We start from the raw sequence: 22031 nt of genomic DNA on the forward strand, positions 1-22031 counted from the left end.
CTGAATGTTAAGGTCTCAGAAAATGATTAAAACTTTTGAAAGATTAGATTTTCCTGATAAGCCTGTAATCACTGCAGAGTTAAAAACTGCTCACACAATTAATGTGAGTCAAAGATAAACACAAGTAGATACGGAGTTCAGCTTTGTAGTGGAATGGAGGACACAATTTCCTTGTGAGAACTGTTACATTGATTTTAGATGACTGGATTTGAAAAAGAAACCTGGCATGGCAAGTGGCAGATAATGCAGGAGATTCCTGGAGTCTGTTGAGGGCAACTTCCTGGTCCAGGTAGTAGATGGACCAACCTAAGGTGAAGCCTTACTGGACCTGGTGCTCACCAATGTGGAGGAGAGTATTAGAGAGGTTAAGATTGGAGGCAGTCTGGGCTGTAGTGACCATGCCTTGGTAAAGTTTGTGATCTTGAAGAATGCACGCCTGGCAAAAAGCAGAGCTAGAACCCTGTGCTTCAGGAGAGAAAACTTATGGCTGCTCTAAGAACTGCTCAGTGGGATCCCCTGAGAATAAGGGCATGGGTACAGAACAGAGCCTGCAGCCCTTTAAGGGCACCCTTCTGAGAGCACAGCGGCTCTCCATTCCCCGGCAGAAGAATTCAAGCAGGGGAGGCAGGCGACCATTGTGGCTGTGCAAGAACCTGCAGCTTAAACTGAGGGAAAAGAGGGAAATGTACAGCAAGTGGAAGCAGGATTGTGTAGCATGGGAGGAATACAGGGTTGCTGTCCATGTGTGTAGAGATAGGATTAGGAAAGCCAAGGTGCAGATGGAACTGAACTTGGCAAGGGATGTGGAAGATAACAAGAAGGGGTTCTACAGGTACATAGGCAGGAGGAGACAGGCCAAGGAGAGTGTTCCTTCTCTGATTAAAAGCAATGGGGAGCTGGCTTCCTCAGACATAGAAAAAGCTGAGGTACTCAGTGAGTGCTTTGCTCCAGTCTTCACAGGTGGTCAGGCTTCCGATGTCTGCCAGGACCCTGAAGCTCTAGGTGTGGGTGAGAGATTCCGTCCCACTGTAACAGTGGAACAATTCCAAGACCTCTTCATGAAACTGAATGTATATAAGTCCACGAGGACAGATGGTATCCATCCTAGTGTTCTGAGAGAGATGGCTGATGTGGTTACTGAGCCGCTCTCCATCATATCTGAAAAATCATGGCTGTCTGGTGAAGTGCCCAGTGACTGGAAAAATTGAAACATTACTCCCATTTTTAAGAAAGGGAGAAAGGATGACAGAGGGAACTACAGGCCAGTGAGCCTCACCTCTGTGCCTGGGAAGATGATGGAGCAGATCCTCCTAGGAGCTATGTTAAGGCTCATACGAGACAAAGATGTGATTCGAGACAGCCAGCATGGCTTCACCAAGAGCAGATCTTGCCTGACCAATCTGGTTGCCTTCTATGATGGAGTGACGGCTTCGTTGGATGGGGGAAGGACAAAAGATATCATCTACCTTCTGCAGAGCCTTTGATGTAGTCCCTCACCACATCCTTCTCTCTAAATGCATGGAGAGGTATGGATTTGAAGGATGGACTGTGCAGTGGATTAGGAATTGGCTGGCTGGTCACAGTCAAAGTGTTGTGATCAATGGTTCTGTGTCATGGTGGAGGCTGGTCACAAGCGGTGTCCCTCAGGGGTTGGTCTTGGGACTGGTGCTCTTCAACATCTTAATCAATGACATAGATGTTGGCATCAAGTGCACCCTCAGCAAGTTTGCGCATGACACCAAGCTGAGAGGCACAGTCGATACACTGGAGGGAAGGGAAGCCATCCAGAGGGACCTGGACAGGGTGGAGAAGTGGGCCCATGTGAACCTAACGAGCTACAGTAAGGCCAAGTGCAAGGTGTTGTAGTTGGGCTGGGATAATCCCAGGTATTTAAACAGACTGGGCAAAGAACCCCGTGGGAGCAGCCCTGTGCAGAAGGACTTGGGGGTCCTGGTGGATGAGAAGCTGGATATGAACCAGCAGTGTGCGCTTGCAGCCAAGAAGGCCAACTATATCCTGGGCTCCATTAAAAGAGGAGTGACCATCAGGGAGAAGGAGATTATTGTCCCCCTCGGCTCTTGTGAGGCCCCATCTGGAGTGCTGCATCCAGGCCTGGGGCCCCCAGTACAAGAAAGACTCAGAGACCTTGGAAAGGGTCAAGGGAAGGGTCACTAGGATGATCAGAGGTCTGGAGCACCTCTCCTATGAGGAAAGGTTGAGGGAACTTGGCTTGTTTACCTTGGAAAAGAGAAGGCTCTGGGGTGACCTCCTTGTGGTCTTCCAGTACTTGAAGGGAGCATATAAACAGGAAGGGGAATGGCTGTTTACAAGGGTGGATAGTGATAGAACAAGGGGGAATGGTTTTGAACAGAGACAGGGGAGGTTTAGGTTGGATATTAGGAGGAAGTTTTTCACACAGAGGGTGGTGATGCACTAGAACAGGTTGCCCAAGGAGGTTGTGGATGCCCCATCCCTGGAGGCATTCAAGGCCAGGCTGGATGTGGCTCTGGGCAGTCTGGTCTAGTGGTTGGCGACCCTGCACATAGCAGGGTGTTGAGACTAAATGATCATTGTGGTCTTTTTCAACCCAGGCGATTCTATGATTCTATGATTCAACTCTGCTTTCAGTCCATTAGTTTCTGGTTCCACCAGGAATCTGGAATTGCAAAGGGGCACAAAGTTGAAACATAATAATAGGCAAAACCAAAACTTCACAGGAAACTTTTTAACATAAGTAGAGTTCAGTTTTAGCTAGTATCTTGCTCCAATTTATAGGAGGGAGAGGAGGTTCTCTGATGTATGTATACCCAGTGTGAGATTAAGAAACAACGGTTCAAATGTTGGTCCGACCAGTTTATTACAAATGTTAATAAGGAAGATGAAGAAAGGGGAGGATGGAAACTATTACAGACTGGGGTAATGGGGAAGGGAAGAAAGGCAATAGAAAAGATAGAAAATAGAATCAAGGAGTCTTTATAGGTATAGATTAGTGTGATGGGGAAGGGAAGAAGGGCAGCAGAAAAGATAGGAAATAGGAGCAAGGAGTCTCTATAGGAAGCAAGAGGGAGATAGTCACCACCATGGGTCTACCGTGGTTCATGGTTCAGTCATTGCTCTTAAGTAGACGTGGGCCATTGGGTGTTGTTGCGTTGATGAGGACAGTGACCACCGCGACGACGACGGCGATGGCGATGATGACGATGATGACAGCACAAACTTATTTATAAGTCCACAGTGGTTGAGTCAGCCTTTTGGAATGACAGTTTCTGGCTTTTGGATCTCAGCAGGAATTCCTTTTGTTCCTATCTCCCTGGCCTTGCCAGCAGATAAGAGGGAGTATGGAGATGCCAACTAGTATCTTGCCTTCACAAGATATGATGGTATCATCCTCCAATCTCCCATAGCAGACTTTGGTCACAGGACAGATCTTCTGCCAGTAAACAGTCCAGTAAACAGTCCTGAGCATTCCTTTGACTCTTGGGCTGAAGGCAAACAGCTCCAAAGAAATGCTTTCAAATGTAAATTGTCCAAATAGTGATATTGATTGCCACACAGCAGCACCCATCTCTCATCTCCTAGAGTCTTATCATAAGAAATACCTCAGGAAGCAAGCTTTGAGCCAGAAAACAAAGAATGATTCATACAGCTAGTAGTACTGTTGACTGAGTAAATCTTCACTTAGAAAACTTAGACTTCTTTTCTTTTTTTTTTAATAATGAACAACTTTTGAAGAGCAGATAAATCAAACATTGCAAAATGACAGATCTATAAATCTTGAATTCCAGTAGCAATGAGAAACCTCTTATGAGCACCTCCTACAGCTATAGTATGTACTTACATTTTAAAATATTTTTGAGAAACTCATTTCAAGGTTTCTTTGCATCTATTATATATATATATATACGTACATTTGTGTGTATTGAGAATGGATGGTGAAAGAAAGAAATACAGAACCACCCAATCTTGTTCATTATCAACGAAATTTTTCTATGTGAGTGATACTGGATTTGACCCTCTGATCAATTAAAACAAGAAGTTGTTGTGGTTTAACCTGGCATGTGGTTGAGTACCACAGTAATTCACAGTCACAGTCATTCACTCAGTCCCCCTTTCCTACTGGGTTGGGGGAGGGAATTGAAAGAAAAAAGTAGAGCGCATGAGTTGAGATAAAAATATTTACTAAGATAGAGAAAAGGAGGACAATAATTATGACTATATATATACGTGTATATAACCAGCGATGCACAAGCAATTGCTCACCACTCCATGACTGATGTCCAGATAACCTCCCAAGTGAGTATGGACAACGGGGTGTTATCAATACTGTTCTTCTAGAACCAAAACATAGCATCATACCAGACGCTCTGAAGAAAGCAATTCTGTCCCAGCTGAAACTAGGACAGAATTTGAACCAAATTCTCTTACCTGAAAATGAGCACTATAAAGGCCATAACACTTAACTAATCTGAAGGAGGAATGACTTTAAGTAGATAAAAACAAACACAAAACCAGCATAAAATACAGCTGCACAATGTCACCTGTCTGTCACAGAAGCATTTCAGTGAGCGCAAAATAAGTGTTAGTTGGATCGATTTCCCATGTAGCTAATTCTTTTAAAAGCAAGAAAGCTGCCAAAATAAGGCTTTAAAAATAAGTGAGATTTCCAAATGAACAGCAACATGGAGGAGTCCAAAGACAAGTGGTATAACTCAAAAGATATGTCAAAGGTGAGCCACTGGTAAAAAAAGAAAGGAAGTAAACAGATCTATAACAGTTACCATTTAGATTCACAGGAGAAAAACAGGACTGAAGTAAATGTCTCATTAACTCAGTCTGCCTCAGATCTGGATGAGGAGGCAATAGAGATATTATGTTTCAGAAATAAGTGAATGTAACTTCTGTGATTATTTAGCTATTATTTATACAAATGAGGACAAAGGAAGGTAAACAAAAAGAAACAGGAGTGTACTCTAGAAGCATAGTGTTCCAGTCAAAATAACATGAAGATTAGCAATAATCAGAAACTAGTACTGTATTTATATTTACTACCAATTTAATAATCCAGCACAACCTGTTCAGTAGGCTGTACTGAGAGAAACAAAATAAAATTGAAAACTCGATATATCTCAAACTAATGTGATAACATTTTCGAATCTCTGTTGTGGACTGGAGACACAGACATGAGGAATCCAACAGTCTTTTTATAATGATGATAATTAATAATGATAATTTAAAATGAAACAATTTAACTCTACTGGTTCAGAATCTGTCACTTTCACTAGGATTGTTCCTCTTCACATTCATCTTCTGTAACCAAGTTCTTATAGTAAGATGGCTTTTCTTCACATATCACTGTTTCCTAACATATCCAACTTTTCTTAATTTTTAGTAGTTTTTTTTTTTTTAATTATTATTATTTGAGTGCTGTATTCATTTGCAGATGTAGATGAAATATACAGACACCAGTATCCACAAACAGTATCCACATTTTTTTCCTTTGGTTCCATAGTAGTTTATGTATATCCTGGAAAATCAACCTTTGAAATGCGTGTTGGTAATTCTTCCATATGTCAAACTTGCAGTACTTGTAAAGCTTCTACATAAACATCAAGCCGTAAAACAAAGCAAACAAAAACAAAAATCAAGACGTAAAACAAGTCAATTTAAATCTCCCTAAGTTTAAAATAATTACCTTGGAGCAAAGCATAATTAAATAATAGTAAAAAATGTCTCATATATTCAACCACTGGAAAATAATTCTAAAACAAAGTTAAATCCCATTAAAAACCAACCAAACAAACAAAAAAAAAAAACACAGCATCCTCTCCAGAGAAAAGCATACACATGTTTTTTTTGAGAATCAATTTTTGGTCTGCAAGGAAAGTGTAAGCCATTTTTTGTTATAAGCAGTTTTTTTTTTTTTTTCAAGTTCTGTCTTAATTCTCTTTAATATTTTTTTTCTTGCTAAAAATAACAGTCACGAGTTATATTTTCCAATCACTGCTGAGAATCAAGAATGTTTTCTGTAACTTTGAACATGGAATGGAATCCAGATTACCAGTTTTGTGTCTTGACTGTGGTTTCTTGTTTTTCAATATCTGTCTTCTTTGGAGACTTGAGGAAGGTCAGACTGAAACTGTATTATTCATACAAGATTATGATATTGAAGACAAGCTGATGAACAGCCTAAGGGAATGTTTCTTATTATTACTTAGACAGAAATTTCTCAGAGAAGCTATCAGGTATATAACTGCTGAACAAGACCAAAAGAGTTCTGATTCTCTCAAATTCTAAATCTTCTGATTTAGACGTGTATTATTGATATGTAGTGTTTTTATTACTGTTAATAGTATTACAGTGAAACTCATTGTTAATGGCTTCTTAATCATTAAAACTCATAATAAATTTTATGAATTTTACCCTAAACAATCACAATCGAAGGTTTTATCCACCAGCTGCTAACTCCATAGTATGTATTCTGTGCACTCAGAGAAAGTGGAGCTTATTTGACTAAAATTTAACATCCACATTTGAAGTTCTCAGTCTAAACTGTGTTTACAGTCCTTATAGGTTAGGATGCAATTCATCCTTTCTTAAAGTAAAAATAAGTCAGATGAAGTATGTAACCTGACTCACAAAAACATACAGCTATGAACAATGCAGCAGAAATCACCAGAATTTTAGTAATGACAGATTCATATAAATATTGATTAAATACTACTTATGGAGGTTACCTATAAGAACTTTCATGTCTCTTGCCAGCACTAGATAAAATCTTTTGTAACTTTTCTAGTGAGCCTTGAAGGTCTTCAGGGACTAAGGTTACTCACTCCTTCTGTATAACCTTTCACTACTGCACTAGTTTGCTGTTAAAAATGATTTTTTGATGCTGTGTAACAATCGCCTCTTGGTAAACCACGGTCATTTCATCATGAATGTTTTTTTAGCTTTCTTTTATTTATTATAGAATGAATTATGATTCTCATCTTTATGTATGCAAAGTTATTCTTCCAAAGATGTTCTCAAGTAATGCAGAGTTATCTCACTGAATATTACCAACAAAGAGCTCTTTTGCATATTATTTATTTTCCTCAGAAAAAGAAGTATTTTGAAGTGACAGGCAATTTCTAAACCTGTGTAATACAGTTATCAAATCTACACTAAGCATATATATATATATATATATTTAAGTTAATGGGCTAGATCCTTCAAAGGCTGCACTGAACAAGTATTGTACTCGATTGTACAGGATCTTCATACTGAAAATGTTGTTCACTTCTACTCACAAGCAGACTCACAGTCTACTTTTTCCTTTCTTGACACTTTTCCAGAGGAGTATACAAAAGGTAGAAATAATAAACAGTAAGTGTTTTAGTATGGAATTGTGTAGCATAGACATGTAACAAAGATATGCCATTTGACTGGTATGAGAAGAAAAATATTTTGAAAGACGTTATTCCATCTTAAAATTGTAAGTTTATCCACTCAGGTTCTGTTTGTGTGTGTGTGTGCATGCATCAGTAAGAAAGATGTCTACAGTTCTAGATACTTTCTGTCTACCAGATGTATCACTGTCTTTTCATCCAAATAGCATGTGTTCGTTATTAACATAGGAAAAAATACTTCATTATGATAGCAGTCAGTAGGTAGACCTGTGGGAAAATGTCATTGGCCTCCTTGAATTTCTGCTATTCATTGTATGTATTTCAACACTTTTTAAAACATAAGTATATGATATGAAGAGAAAAAGAAGAAATGAGTACATCTTACATATTGGAGAAGACAATTACAGATAATACAGATCTATCAGAATGTGAATCACATAAAAAATTAAAGTTGTGCAGGAAAATAATAGAAAACAGTGGAAAAGATACTCCAGAAAATCATTCACAGAAAATAACACTCATTTTGTTTTGTTGTTGTTGTTGTTGTTGTTTGTTTCTGCTTTTGTTTTTTGTCTGCCTTCTACAAGAATAATCTCTGAGGTTATAGATTCAATAGTCTACTGCTGTCTGTAGTTATACGTTGAAACATGTCTAACACATGTAGTTTTAAATTTCACTTGTTGTCAGGGATGAACTTAACATAAACCTTAAATAAATGTGCACTGAATTCTAAAACTGAGGTTAGAGAATGTTTAGTACAAAAAAAAAAAAAAAAAAAAACCCACAAAACAAAACAAAACAAAACAAAACAAAAAAAGCACATATAGTTAAATGTAAATATAGCAGAAGTTCAGTGCAACTCAGATTAACTAAGTATTCACTACATATATTGTGTCAAATATGTGACTAAGTTACTGACACATAGCTTCTACAACCTTGTTATTAGTACAGATAATGATGAAGTTGCCAGTAAGAATAATTTGAATTCTTACTTACTGATGAGATGAGATCCTCTACATCACAGATGAACAGAACTCATAGAACAACATGACACACTGTACAAATGGTGTTAGGAAGCATTCAAAACTGTAGTTCTTCATTTTTTACTGCTCCTGTCCCTGAGTACAGTCAGTTTCCAGAGTAAATAGGCTTTATTATTTCAAATTATCTGAGAGAGAAAAGGATCATATTCTGAATCCTTCTCTCAGGCTGTTGACACAACTACATTTGTCTTTTTCTTCGTTATCTTTATTGTATTCAAACTTCGAAGCTAAACCTCAAAGGACCAAACTTTTCTCATCCCATCTTGTAATGGATTCTTCTTTCAGTTTTACTCTCAATATTCCAGGAATTTATGCTGTAAGAAAAGGATGCCTTATTTATTTAATTATTTATCCATTTATTTATTTATTTTAACTAGATGCAGCTCTGAGGTCAGTGGTAAACTGTTTCAGTATGGAATGCAAATAAATTTTTAAAAAGCACTATGTAAATAGTCATTGGCACCCATTTAGTTGGCTTGTAAATCTAAATGAAAGCCTGTGTATCTCTGGGCATTTCTGTAATTGCCCATTTCAAATGCCATGGCTACAGCCATATACAGTTAGTTTTGATTAGAATTAACTGTAAAAGATATGTTACGATTTAGAGAGCTAGTATTTGAAACAAAGTTTTTTTTATGGAAGAGTGTTGTTAGACCATTAAAAATACATCCCATGGAGGTAAGAAAGAGAAGGTTTTCTCAAAGTAGGGATAGAAACCCCTGCCTGCCCAGGAGAGGCAAGAACATCAAGTCAGTTGACACTCTTACAATGCAAAGAGAGCAAAACAGCAGGAAAGCTGCTGCTGCCAGAAACATTTCTGTGGCATTCAGTTTTAAAGGGGTGAAGGAGTTCTGAATGAATGAATAAAATGGCAGAGTTCTTACAAAGATCTGTTCAGAAGCTTTTCTTCTCATAGCTTTTATGGCATTATAGGGAATTCTGAGATGTATTTCCAGTTCACGAATTCATAAATGCAGTATGCATGCATGTGTCGTGTAATTTGTAAAGCAAAGGTTGTCCTTAAAACAACATAAGCAGCAAAAAGTCTTAGTAACAAACTGTTGTCTAAATGATATTTTTCTTAATAGGGAGGAGGAGAGAGATGTAGGCCAAAGGAACTAAATTCAGTGTCCCATTACCTACCAGCCTTTAGCCTTTTGCTCACACTGAAAATGAGCAAATGTTCCATTGTCAAGCTTGCTTATCAGGAGAGCGCACCAATGAAAATGATCCAAAGTAGATACACTTGCATATGTAGGTATGTATAGTCTTCACTTTGAACAGAAAATGTAGAGAACAGGAATATTAACAAATACGTGTTTTAATATGAATTTTCTTGATGTTCCCTAAGTTAGTGGAAAACATATCTGTTTTAAACTTTACATTAGTGATTCTGATTTTATAAGTTATTAGCTGTACACATGTAGAAAAAAAATGTGAAATACAATTTTTTTGGCTAGCTACTAGATGAAAATAATAAGTGAAAAAAGTTTTTCTGCCATAAATCTTATTCCTACGAGTATATCTTTTGAATGTGAGAACTTCTATTCTCTGCTACAGTATTTTGCCAGCATAAGACAATGAAATGACAAAATAATGCATTTGCTGTAAAGTTGCTATGGATGTTTTATAAAGAATGTGAGATATGTCAGTGTACCTGTCACTGTTATATGCCCTCTTTCAAATTAGCTTTTCAAAATGACTTAATATAAAATTATTGAACCAAAGCAATCTAGAGTAAGCAATACTGAAATACTAGGTTATTGGTGAATCGTTTGGTACTGTCTAGAATATTGTATGTTAGATATACAATATTTGTGTGTACTGTATTGAAAGTAAACCATGCTTGCCTTATTGCCTCAGGAATCTGCCTAAGGAAATGAAATATGTAAATGATTTTTTTTGAAAGAAGGTAGTCTACTTAGTACACTTTGAAAATGGCTCATTTTTTGTGGCAAATCTATCTAAAGAATTGTAAACAAAAATAGCACAGATTCAGATATGCAAGTGGAATATGTATCCATAACAAATGTAACTGTAAAGCAAAGCCAATTCCATTGACTTTTCCCCATTAAGCAGTATTCAGAAGACTAGCAGAATGCCTGCACTTGCTTATTTCTCTCCTTGGATGTGATTTTTATGCTTAGGTTCAGATCAGCAGAAAAATACACATTCTTACTGTTCATAGTCAGTCAAGTACAGCTAGGGGGGTGCAGAAAGGTGAAGTGTATTAATAACCATCCCCTTAAATTACAGTAATGCAAGGCAGCAGCATTTAAACGACGGGGGAAAGGGAATAAAATAAATAGTAATTATTTTTGCTTTTATGACAGAGTTACTCACTGCTTCCTGAGGTATGTTTTATTATGAAATCTTTGTTTTAGCAAAATTTTATTTAAAGACCGTAATCTCATAAGCAAGTTTATCTTTTTTTTTTTTTTTCCAACATGAAAGTGTGTGTTGAAGGAATGGGCTGAAATCAGATGGTATGTGCAGATAGCTAATGATTTTCATTTATAGTACTGACAATTATTTTTGTTTCATTATTTTGCTCTATCTCCCTTTTACTTGTGGCTAAAAATAAATTCAAAGGCTGAGGTAATATCAGGATAAACTATATGATATGGTCTTTCTTTGCAAATTAAAATGGGACATTTTTAGAATATAATTACTGAGTCTAATACTAAGTGATATACAGAACATGGAAGAAGGGATGGGTGACCTGAAAAGAATAAAGGAATGCCAGACATGTAGAGATGGGATCAGGAAAGCCAAGGCACAGATGTATCTGAACTTGGCAAGGTGAAAAATAACAAGAATGAATTCTACATTGGTCAGAAGAAACTAACCAAGGAGAGTGTACCCCCACTGGTAAATGAATAGGGAACATTGTTTGCAACAGATACAGAGAAAGCTGAAGAACTCAGTAAGTTCTTTGCCTCCATCTTCACTAACAGTCAGGCTTCCCATGCCTCTCACATCCCTACATCTCTAAGTGGGAGTTGGTGGAGCAAAACCCCTTCCACTGTAAGAGCAAATCTGAGACTGCTACATGAAACTGCCTCATGAGACTGCTTCATTAATAAATCTATGGAGCCAGACAACATGAATCCCCCAGGAACTGGCTGCTGTGTTTGCCAAGCCACTCTCCATCATATTTGAAAAGTCATGGTTGCCAGGCAAAGTCTCTGCTTACTGGAAAATATGAAATATCACTCCCATTTTTAAGAAAAAGAGAAAAGAAGACCCAGAGTAATACACGCTCTTGAGCCTCATGTCTGTACCCAGGAAGATCATGGAACAGATCCTCCTGCTAGCTATATTAAGGTGCATACAGGCTGAGGAGGTGATCAGAGACAGCCAACATGGCTTCAATAGAGCATAAAAGAATGGCCTTTTATGATGGAGTGATGGCATTAGTGAACAAAAAATGTCCAAATCTTAATATAGTATAAATGTATTTGTGTGTATCAGGTGGCACACTGCTAATGTGTGAAATGAACTTAATCACTCTTGAATACTGCATTGTTTTATTCCTATCTCTTTGACTGTAGAAAGCTGGTTTATTCTAAAGTTTATTCTAAACCAATAACCAAGGCCTGACCAGGCTGTCCTCCTCATTTTCTGCTTTCAATGTCCTTTGGATATCCTAAACCTGTGTGGAAATGAGCATTTGATGAATATTTCTTTGATAAATTTACTCCAGTGCTTTTTTACTGCAGATAAACTTTGGCATTTTCAAAAGTCTGGAACAATGAATCTTTACTTGCACATTGCATGAAAAGCATTTTCCCATATTTGTTCCCTAACTCCAATTCATTAATTTCATTTCCTATCCTTATTCATATATTATAGGAAAGGGCATATCACTATTTTGTATTTCACTTTAAGTAATTTCCTCATGTGAACCATATCTGAAACAGTAATATAATATAGGAAGCTCTGTACACCATCCCTGATCATATGAATAATAAAAAACAATAGAATAGGTCTATGTAACATTGATAAGTGCTCTGTCAAAGAAAATTTTCAGTTATGTCAGGCAGCATCATATAATCATGAATATGAATTATGATCTGTAGAATGGTTTGGGTTGGAAGGGGCTTGGGTTGGGTTTAAGATCATGTAGTTACAACCCCCTGCTATAGGCAGGGACACCTCCCACTAGACCAGGTTGCTCAAAGCCCCATCCAGCCTGGCTTTGAATGCTTCCAGAAGGGGGCATTCACAACTACTCTGGGCAACCTGTTCCAATGTCTCACCACCCTCATAGTAAAGAGTTTTTTCCTAATATCTAGTCTAAATTTGCCCTCTTCAAGTTTAGAGCCATTTTCCCTCGTCCTGTGAAGGACTAGCTGAAGACCATTTTTATAACTAATCATTATGGAGAACGAGCTTAATTTGTTAAAACCTTCAGTAACTGTTTCCAGCCATTTATTCCCATCTTTTTTTTTCTCCATTCCACGGTGTTGTTATGAGGTTTTAGAATTTTTAATATTCCCTGTAATGTTTGACTCTTAAGAAAAAAAGTCTTCAGTAATGTGATATCAATTAACATGAGGTATTGAAATATATCTGTAATATATCTCCATTTCTTCATTAGCTGCTTTTATCACAAGGTGGGAAAAAAAAAAAAAAAAAAAAAAAAAAAAAGATGCATAAATCCAGGCATAATTTGCTAGTTTTCTTTGCAGAAGTATTGTTTCATTGCATACATTTCAAAGGAGAACAAAGCATTTCATGTTCATTTTCTGAAAGAACTGCCATAATTCCATCTTGAAGTAGCTTGTTTGATTAGAGCTAAAAAAAACAATTCCCATACCATCCAGTCTCTATGTAAACTCTTTCACCATTTAAACCTTTCCTGCTTGCCTACCTCTGCTTCTTGCTCTTTCAAGTACAGCCAGTAGTTAGGAAAAATGCTATGTAAGACAGTATTCTACAGTAGAACACTTTAGAATTCCCTCTAATAGATTTACATTTATTATGCAGATTTATTTTCTGTGGTTTGCAGAATGTCTGGTCACATATTAACAATTATCCAGAAACAGCACTGTATTCTTTGCTTCACAACTCTGCAAGCATAAAAAGGCAATTTTTTTCAGTAAGTGTATTCAACTAGTACTCCAAAGACATTTCTCACTAAATGTTGGCCAAAAGCAAAATATGATCTAATAGAAAAATGGATTTTTGGAACACTAGAAAGATAGAAATACCCAATTATGCTGTTAACCATCAACTGTTTCATGACAGACAGACTTTAAACTAATCAAGTGCTTTGACGTAGATACAAAGATGATGAAGTGTTATGCTGAGAAATAGAAGTGCTAGAGATGTTGTAGTTATTTCTTATGGAATCTTGCAACGGATGTTTTACGATACCTTTCTACACAAGGCAAACATGAATATCTAATCCATAATGTTCTTAGAAATGTTTTTTTCACTGTTATTGTTCTATGTACTCAGAGTTCACACTGATTACTTACCAGCTTGTTGAAAAAATGTTATTGAAATAAACATTTAGATTCAGATTCACATGAAAGATAATGAACTATTTATAAATCTATATCAAAGGAGAACTTAAATAAACTTAAAGATAATAACTGTCTGTGAAAATCAACTTGGCTGCCATCACTCCTGGTCTTGTTAATGCTGCCTATGCAAATAGAAGCAAGAATGGAGATGATGAAGAAAAATAAATCATATGATCTTTGAGGAAAATGAGATGGATCTGGAAAATTTGAACTTAATATATGTGAAGCAGATATGAGATTTACTGACATCCATTTCTTAAAGCCCGTATGGAAGAATATCTTTTCGGGATACTAAAACTCTTCAAAAGCAAGAAAATTCAGGAGAAAAATCAGAAAAGGCTACAGCAAAAGAGAGAAGAGTCAGATGATGATGAAACTTGTAAGAGCTAAAGAATCTCACAGTTAAAGGAATTATCTGAGATAACAGAAGTAGTCTCATCATCTGTGTACTGTTAATCCATAAAACATCAACAGAAATGGGTTGTGCAGAAAGTACAGTATGACTGCATGTATAGACTTAGTAGCACAGACTGAGAAATTTATTTCTCTGACAGATAATTCTGTTGCTTATTTTTGGTTTTGGTATGACGTATGTCTTGCAGAATCAATATTCTGTTCATGCTTATGGATGCAACAGAGCAGGAGCACCAATTCTGCAATTTAGAATAGTACTCAGGAGGTGATTAGTCTAGGTGTTTTCCTAAGTGTTTCCAGTTTTGCACATAATTAGACAATTGCTCAAGGATTTGTGAAAATGCCAGTTGAATTGGGAAGCAGTTAAATCACCTCGCCACAAGCCCAGATGCTCCATCTGTCTGTTCAGGAAAACATGTGGGTATGGTTGCAGTTGCCAATGTTGTCCAGTGCTCCATATGTCATCACAGTATTTATAGGACCATTTCACTATGCTGGTAAAAAACATACTTTGAAAAAATTTTGTAGCCATATCAACTGAAGACTTGCTTTGGATCTACTTCTGAAATGGGATATGGGACACAGTAAATTAGAGCCTTTTTATTTCCACTGTGTTTGGCTGAGTTACAGGCAAGATTAGTTGCAGGAATGTTTGTTTGCTCATGCTGTGTAAAAAAAAAGAAGAAGAAAAAGAAGCCCATCCCTGAGTGAAGGTTTACCCAAATTCAGCTCTGTGGTTTTATACGCTGAAAACTCATAGAAGCAGCAACCAAGATACTGATGCCTGATTTTTAGCAAATAACTATTGCATGAATAATAAGAGTAGAAGCCTCACAAGAGTCTCATAACTGGGGGGAAGACCAAAAATAGTCATTAAAACCTTTTTCAGTGACCACAGAACTTACAAAGAGTAGCAAGCTATTAAAGAAATATCTACTCCATTTACTTGTTATTTATTCTTGTGTTACCATTTTGTTTGCTTGCTTGTATTCTCAGAAGTATTACGGATTTATAGTGGTAATTCATAGTAGGTTTATAGATTTATATTCTGTGATAATTTTGGTTATAACTGCATACAACACACACCAATTCCTTTTTAAGAACAATAGTTATGGTTATGCCAGATGAGATAGGGATGCATCATATCACACACATTGTGGAAACACATTGTGCAGACACACTGTGTGAATATAATGCCTCTCTTAAAATAAGTCAGTGGTAGGGAGATCAGGTCTATATTAACAAAAAAACCTACAGAAGTAGAGAGAGCTAAAAATGCTATTAGGGATGTGTACCTTTTGTTTACTATTGCACAGTAAGGAAACAAAATGAGGGAAAAAGAGAAGGGAAAATCTGTTTACCTTGTTCAAAGAGTGGGCTAGAAGAAATCCGAGATATAATGACTTGTACAACATCATGAGAAGTGCTTACAGTTCTGGTCTTAGTGTTATGTGGAAGTTATTTCAGAATTAGCAAGAGGGTAAAGGAGGTATAAGAAAGAGCCGTTAGTGTGATTGAGGGCAAAGAGTAGCTATCTTACAAAACAAAACTAAAAGGTCTCAGCTTGGAAAGGAGGAAACTGAGAGGAAATATGTCTTAAGTTTATAGAGTCATGAAGGTCATAAGTAAGGTGAATGCAGAACAGTTATTCACCAAACCCCAAAACACTTTAGAGCTTTCAGGAAAAACGAGTAGGAGGTTAATTTAAAACTCACTTTCCTGACTTGTGCTGATGCTTCTCATTCAGTTCTGAAAATGTGGCTTCACTACCCTCAGCCTGAGTAAGAATGAGCTGGATTTTGCAGACAGCCAAGTACCCACTGCCTAGACTGTCTGAGCTTTGAGAATGACATGTTGGGAAGGGGCTGAAAGCCCAACGCAGTTCTTTCAGGGATCACAGCCTCGAAGGTATTGGACAGAGGCCTGTGGAGCAAATTTCACCTCTGCCCTGGGAGCAGGGGAGGACAGCAGACTGGGGTAAGAATGTACATAAAAAAAGCCCAAGACCAAGAAGGAAAGTCCAGCATAAATATCACAGTTCCTCCAAAAAACTAGGGATGACATCTTGCCACAACTTCCTTTTCCTATTCAGTTCTTGAGGAAGACTGATACTATCATACACAGGATAAAGAGGGACTTTGGAAGGAGAACTGTTGATGGTTAATAAATTCTTGGCTCTCTCTCTCTGTCTATAATTCCCTTATTGCCTATTTCAATGTTTTTTTTTGTTTGTTTGTTTGTTTGTTTTTGTTTTTTTCATTTGGTTGAATTTTTAACACTACCTCTCCTCCCAAAGTTTTTCTGTGCAAAGAATGTCAGAAAAGTCTGGTTGTGACAGGTTCTGTCTCTTAGTAAAATATGAGTCATGTGCACTGAAATGACGTAAGTTGCAACCCATGTCTTTGGACATTGTTCAAGATTGCTCAGTCCAGGTGCCCACAGCTTTGAAGGGGGCCATAAAAATGATGGCTGTTGTAGTCTTTATGCAGCAAGCTTCTAGCACAAATATTTGATGTTCTTTCTTGATGTAAGAAAGGTGGTGGAGGAGAATAACTATTGCACACATTGCAACTCCTGCAGCAACTGTGCTCACTCAGCCTTTTGCACAAACCCAGGAAAAGTGAAGGATGAGTTCTTTTCTTCCTGCACTTCTAAAAATTATGGGCTCTGAAAAGCACATGGGCATGGACCATCTGAAGTAGCCAGACTGACGTGCTCTGCCTCAGTAGCTGTCTCATACATGATGATAGTGTTGTGGCCGCTGGAGCCTCAGTACTGGGATAGAAAAAACAATGTTTAGGGTAATTGAGTACTTCTAATGAGTTTGCTCATGTTTATCATTCCTATAATTCTTGTCAGTGCAGTATATCAAGATATGTTAAGTTCTTAAGTGAAGCTGGAAGGACCACCCTGTACTGTCTGCTACCATCTCCCTAAAATACAGGCTGTTGTTAGCTGTTTTCCAAGTGACCTGAGAAAATATCTTGGCCAAAACAAGTATAAAAGCTCTAAAAAATCTTGAAAGTGTAAAGTTCGTGTTTCCTTCAGTATGATTGTCTTCAAAAATGTACATGAATATTTCTCAGAAAAGAAATTACTGAAAGCATTTAGTTGAAGCTTGGCAATTAAATGTACTTATTAGAAATTTAAATATTTGACATAGTAAAACTATACTTAAGCTGTCATGTTGATGCACTTTATGTACTAAAGTCAAACCTCTGGCTTGTCTGTGATTTCCATGAGAATTAATTCACAACAGGTGTCCTCCTTGATTATGCAAAGTAAAAGTTCTTAAGTTCATTAATGACATTCTTGGATATTCTTCATGTGGCTTACTGATGTTTTATTTAATTAATGACTATGCTCTTTGTTTCTCCTTAGGCAAATTACTGGCAAAATAGCGATTGGATGGAAACTGGGATTTTTAGCTCTGTTCTTTCTAAAATATTCGTCACATGCATTTGAGGAACAGCTCTGCAGTCCTAACCCCATGATCTCTCTGCATTCCTGACTGATCACCTGTGCTGTTGGATGATTTCTCAGGAGAATGAAACTGAATGAAATTCCCAGAGGGCCCTGTGGGTGATAAGCATCTGAAAACCATTTCTACATTGAAACTGAACTACTACAAATTCATTCCCTTGCCAATCCCTACCCAAAAGTACTGCATAGGTCTGCCTGCTGATAGGGAAGGTGAAGCTCTATTTGCTCAGCTCCTGGCAGAACTGTCTGGGGGGTACCACTCTCTTCCTCGTATAATGAATGACTTCCCGCTTTCTCTTTCTGCAACATACTGTCAGAATACTATGAAACAAGAATTTATGCAAAGGTGAGTGAAATCCTGAACCCAGAAAAGAAATGAAAATGTCTGTATCAACACTTCAGGGCTATCTGATCTCTTCCAATAATGTGTGTGTATCTAACATAATGTTACTTTTCTTATCTCCTTGCAGTCTGTGGTAGTCATTACAAACTGTTCGCTTTGTTGCTGCTGCCACAGATCACTTGTACTTTGTATGCTTTTTTTGTGCAATTCTTAGTTACAGAAGGAGATATTTTGACATATTCAAAGTTTAAAAATAAATCACATTTTCTGTTTTGAAGATGATCGCTGCAAATTTTGGAAAGATGTAAATTAATGGTCTGGAATTTTTTAACACATCAAATCCTTACTTAAGAGTTGAAGCAGTTAAACCATAAAACTCCTTTCCCCCTCACCCATTTCTATTTTTTTGATCATAACATTTGCGAGAATGATGATATCAAAGAATAGTGTAACATGTGAAGGAGAAAAAATCTTTAGAGTTTGAAGACAGTGCTGTTACCTTTTATACTGAACTTTATAACCAATATGCAATTCACCAAAATAGATCTATAAAAGTTCATTCTATACTGACCTCCATTTTCACTGTCCATAACAAACAGCAACTTTGACAGTGAACCAAGGAATTTCTTTAAAGGGGAGAATAGACAAAGCCCTTCACCCTAGGCCTACTTATTCCATTTTTCTAACAGCACTTCTGATAGGTAGTCATATTTTTATGCTCGAGAAAAAGCAGTTTTATAAAACTATATTAAAGCCTTATCAAAATTATGTATTAAAGAAAACTGTCTCCTTAAGATCCTAAATGTGTAAACTCAGGCAGCCTGTTTGAAATTACATTACATAATTTGAGACACCTGAAGATGTGTGGGCATTATATTGACAACTTCAATTTGTCTGTACTAGATGTATAACCGGCTGTCTCAGAAGTCTCATTTTTTTGCAAAAGGAAATGGAGATTACTCATCCCTTCAAAGGAACTCCAACTCTGATGCTTTGAGGATAAAAAATTCTGTGGCCCAGTTCTGTTATCATTGAACTCAATGAAAAGAATTAGGGATTTCATTTTTAAAGAACATTTGTTTTCAAATTCACTGCTTTTCTTTCATAACCTAATTGTGTTGACGTAGGATAGAGACAGTAAACTTATATAAATAGGACATTTCTGTATACATTAATTCTGAATTACTGAATAGGTTTCTTTGTGTGTTTGTGTTTATTTTTAATGTTTTAGATGCACTTCAGCAATCCTTTTGGTTTTAGTTTCATGCAGGGTTTTATTACATTTTTAATGTTATATTACATTTTTATTGTTGTTTTTTTTTTCTTTTGGCAATAAGTAAGCTTCTGTTTTTAAAAGAATGCATTATTAATTGCTGCAAATCCCAAAGATCTACCATACTATCACATAATTCATTTCAAATATTAGAATGTCACGTGCTGTTTTTATTCTAACCTCTTCTCTCAACTCACCTCTGTCACAGATGCTGACTCTGTCCATTGCACTGCCAGTTGTGTCTTCTCTGTGAGAGTTCCATGCTATGTTCTGTAACCGCTTAGTATTCAAAATAAAATATAAATTCAGATATTAAAATTTAAAATATATATAAAGATTTTTTTATATATAAGAATTGTTAAGCATTTATCCCTCAAACATTTGCAGTTTAAAAAGCATACTCCAGAAATTTGAAAAAGTAAAAGTACATAATGACAAGATAGTCAGTCCAGTAATGTCTGATATGTGCAAAGGGAAAACATAACTATATGTGAGCATAGAGAAGCAGACTGCATAAACTGACATATCAGGTATTGTAGTTTATATTTTGAAATATAAGAGATAAATAATCTGCTTTTAATCTTCTTCCACCAAGAGTAAAACGGGTGACAACTACTGTATGAATCTTAATGGAAACCTGTAATAATACACAAAAACGGGGGAAAAAATACTGGTTTACATATCTTTAAAAAGATTTTATTATTTATTCCTAGCTGTTGGATAATTAGGGGATTATATATGATCTATGAAACATGCAGTAAGTGTACATAATAACAATTGTGATTGAGAGTAAATATAATCAAAATGGTTCTCTGACAACAGGAATCATAACTTAAAAGAGAGCCTCCTTTAATTTTTTCATTTTCCTCTGCTGCTTTTACTTCATGTAAACAAGAGTAGGTGGAGAATGAACAGTCAAATTGAAAAATAATTCCTTTTTTTCTGTTGTTCTGAATAAAACTTTTATTTGAAATGACTTATATTTCTTTTACATCATTATTTGTTTAATTGTTTGTTTGTTCATTGAACTGTGCTTGATTTCTTTCTGCACTGTGGTCCAAATATATATATATATATATATATATATATATAACTATAGAAATATATATATATATTTCTTCTTGCAAAGGATGCTATTTAATTTTTTTCCCCACTGGAATTTATTAACGCTCCTTATAAAATAGTCTTTACATAACGTGTTTTTTCCTTATTTTTGTCTCCTTTGGTGGAGATCAGAGTGAATTTCAAATTTAGGAGCATGATATTTCATCAGAGTTTTTAATTTTATTTTTTTCAGATGAAACATTGGAGGTTACAAAAACATCACTAGAATCAAAGAGTGACATCTGTAGCCTTATATTTAATTTTTTTTCTCCAAATTTTACTGTACTCCATTGAATATTATTTCTATTATTTTACGAGAGTGTAATTTTGCATGACTTCTTACTCAGAAAAGTCAGGAGAATCGTATGATATTTTTGTTCAGACAAAATGTTGAAATTTTGTGATAAAAGTGATTTTTGTTAATATCACAGTACAAGTTTGAGTTGCAATAATAACAGTGTAATTTCAGAAACAATTAAAATGTAATGCCAGTTTGGAAGTGACATGTGTAAATAAAGACTATCATAATGTGTTGTTGTGATTGAGAATTGCTTAAAAATGGCATTACAATGAAGATAACATGAGAGCTAAAAATATCTAATATGTTTTTTCCCCACTGTTATGTTTCTGGATACTCGGCCACACTGATGTTAAATAGTACTTCCCTTTTATCAAGATCATTGCCTTCATGTACTTTGTATCTTCTCCCGTGCAGAACTGAATGTCTGTTTTTATTATTCTAACTACTGTTTCATCTTATTCAGATTGTATTTCTTATTTTTACTAAATTTGATTTACTTTACTATTTGTGTGAATGTTTTCTAGTTATACTATCATGCTTTTTCTTAAACCTAGAGAATTATGTTAGCCAGTAATGGTGTTTGGTTAAGTTCGCGCTCAGTTCTGGAGCAAACAATTTTAGCTTTGAGTAGACTTAGTTGGAACTGCTTAAAATTTGAATGGCAGTTACGTTAAAATGGTTACTGGCAAATGTGCATGCAGTCTGAATGCTGTTTTCAGTTTGTAACCAGATTAAAACTAATAGTAAGTGGTACTGATCTGACCTGTTGCAAATTGGTGTTCAACTTGTCATTTAGAGATAAAAACTAGAAGCTAGAGCTGGATTATATGCTGATGATTTATCTTGTATTTTAGAGAGCTGCTTTGCAGATGTTTATAACTTGTTTTGTAAGTTAGTTTGAAAAAGTATACATGGAGTATTTGCTGCTTATGTGATTACTGAAGGTACATCACTCATGGCATATTAACAGTAGAAATTTAGGAAGGTTTTGGACCAAATACTACAAAAATCAGGGACAAGAGTTCCAGTCCAGGTAAGAAGCAACCCATGGAGTCTGAATGGAAGCACACTATTTGTAAAGCTGTGGAAAATATAGGAAGCTGTGAAGACACAAACTGATTAAATAAACATAGAAAATAAGATTTGAATAT

General features: G+C 36.2%; 1 long non-coding RNA gene across 1 annotated transcript in view; it reads right to left on the reverse strand.

Annotated features, from left to right (window-relative positions):
* Window positions 1-8750: 8750 nt before the first annotated feature.
* The window catches only part of LOC107055198, a 40605-nt gene continuing 27324 nt past the window's right edge, over window positions 8751-22031 (reverse strand). The window contains exons 5-6 of the long non-coding RNA XR_005849641.2: window positions 19673-19754; window positions 8751-17151 (exon numbers count right to left, since the gene is read on the reverse strand). This is a non-coding gene — a long non-coding RNA (uncharacterized LOC107055198). The remainder of the gene's footprint in view (window positions 17152-19672; window positions 19755-22031) is intronic.

The sequence above is a fragment of the Gallus gallus genome, chromosome 1, assembly GCF_016699485.2.
Source record: "Gallus gallus isolate bGalGal1 chromosome 1, bGalGal1.mat.broiler.GRCg7b, whole genome shotgun sequence".
Taxonomy (NCBI): Eukaryota; Metazoa; Chordata; class Aves; order Galliformes; family Phasianidae; genus Gallus; species Gallus gallus.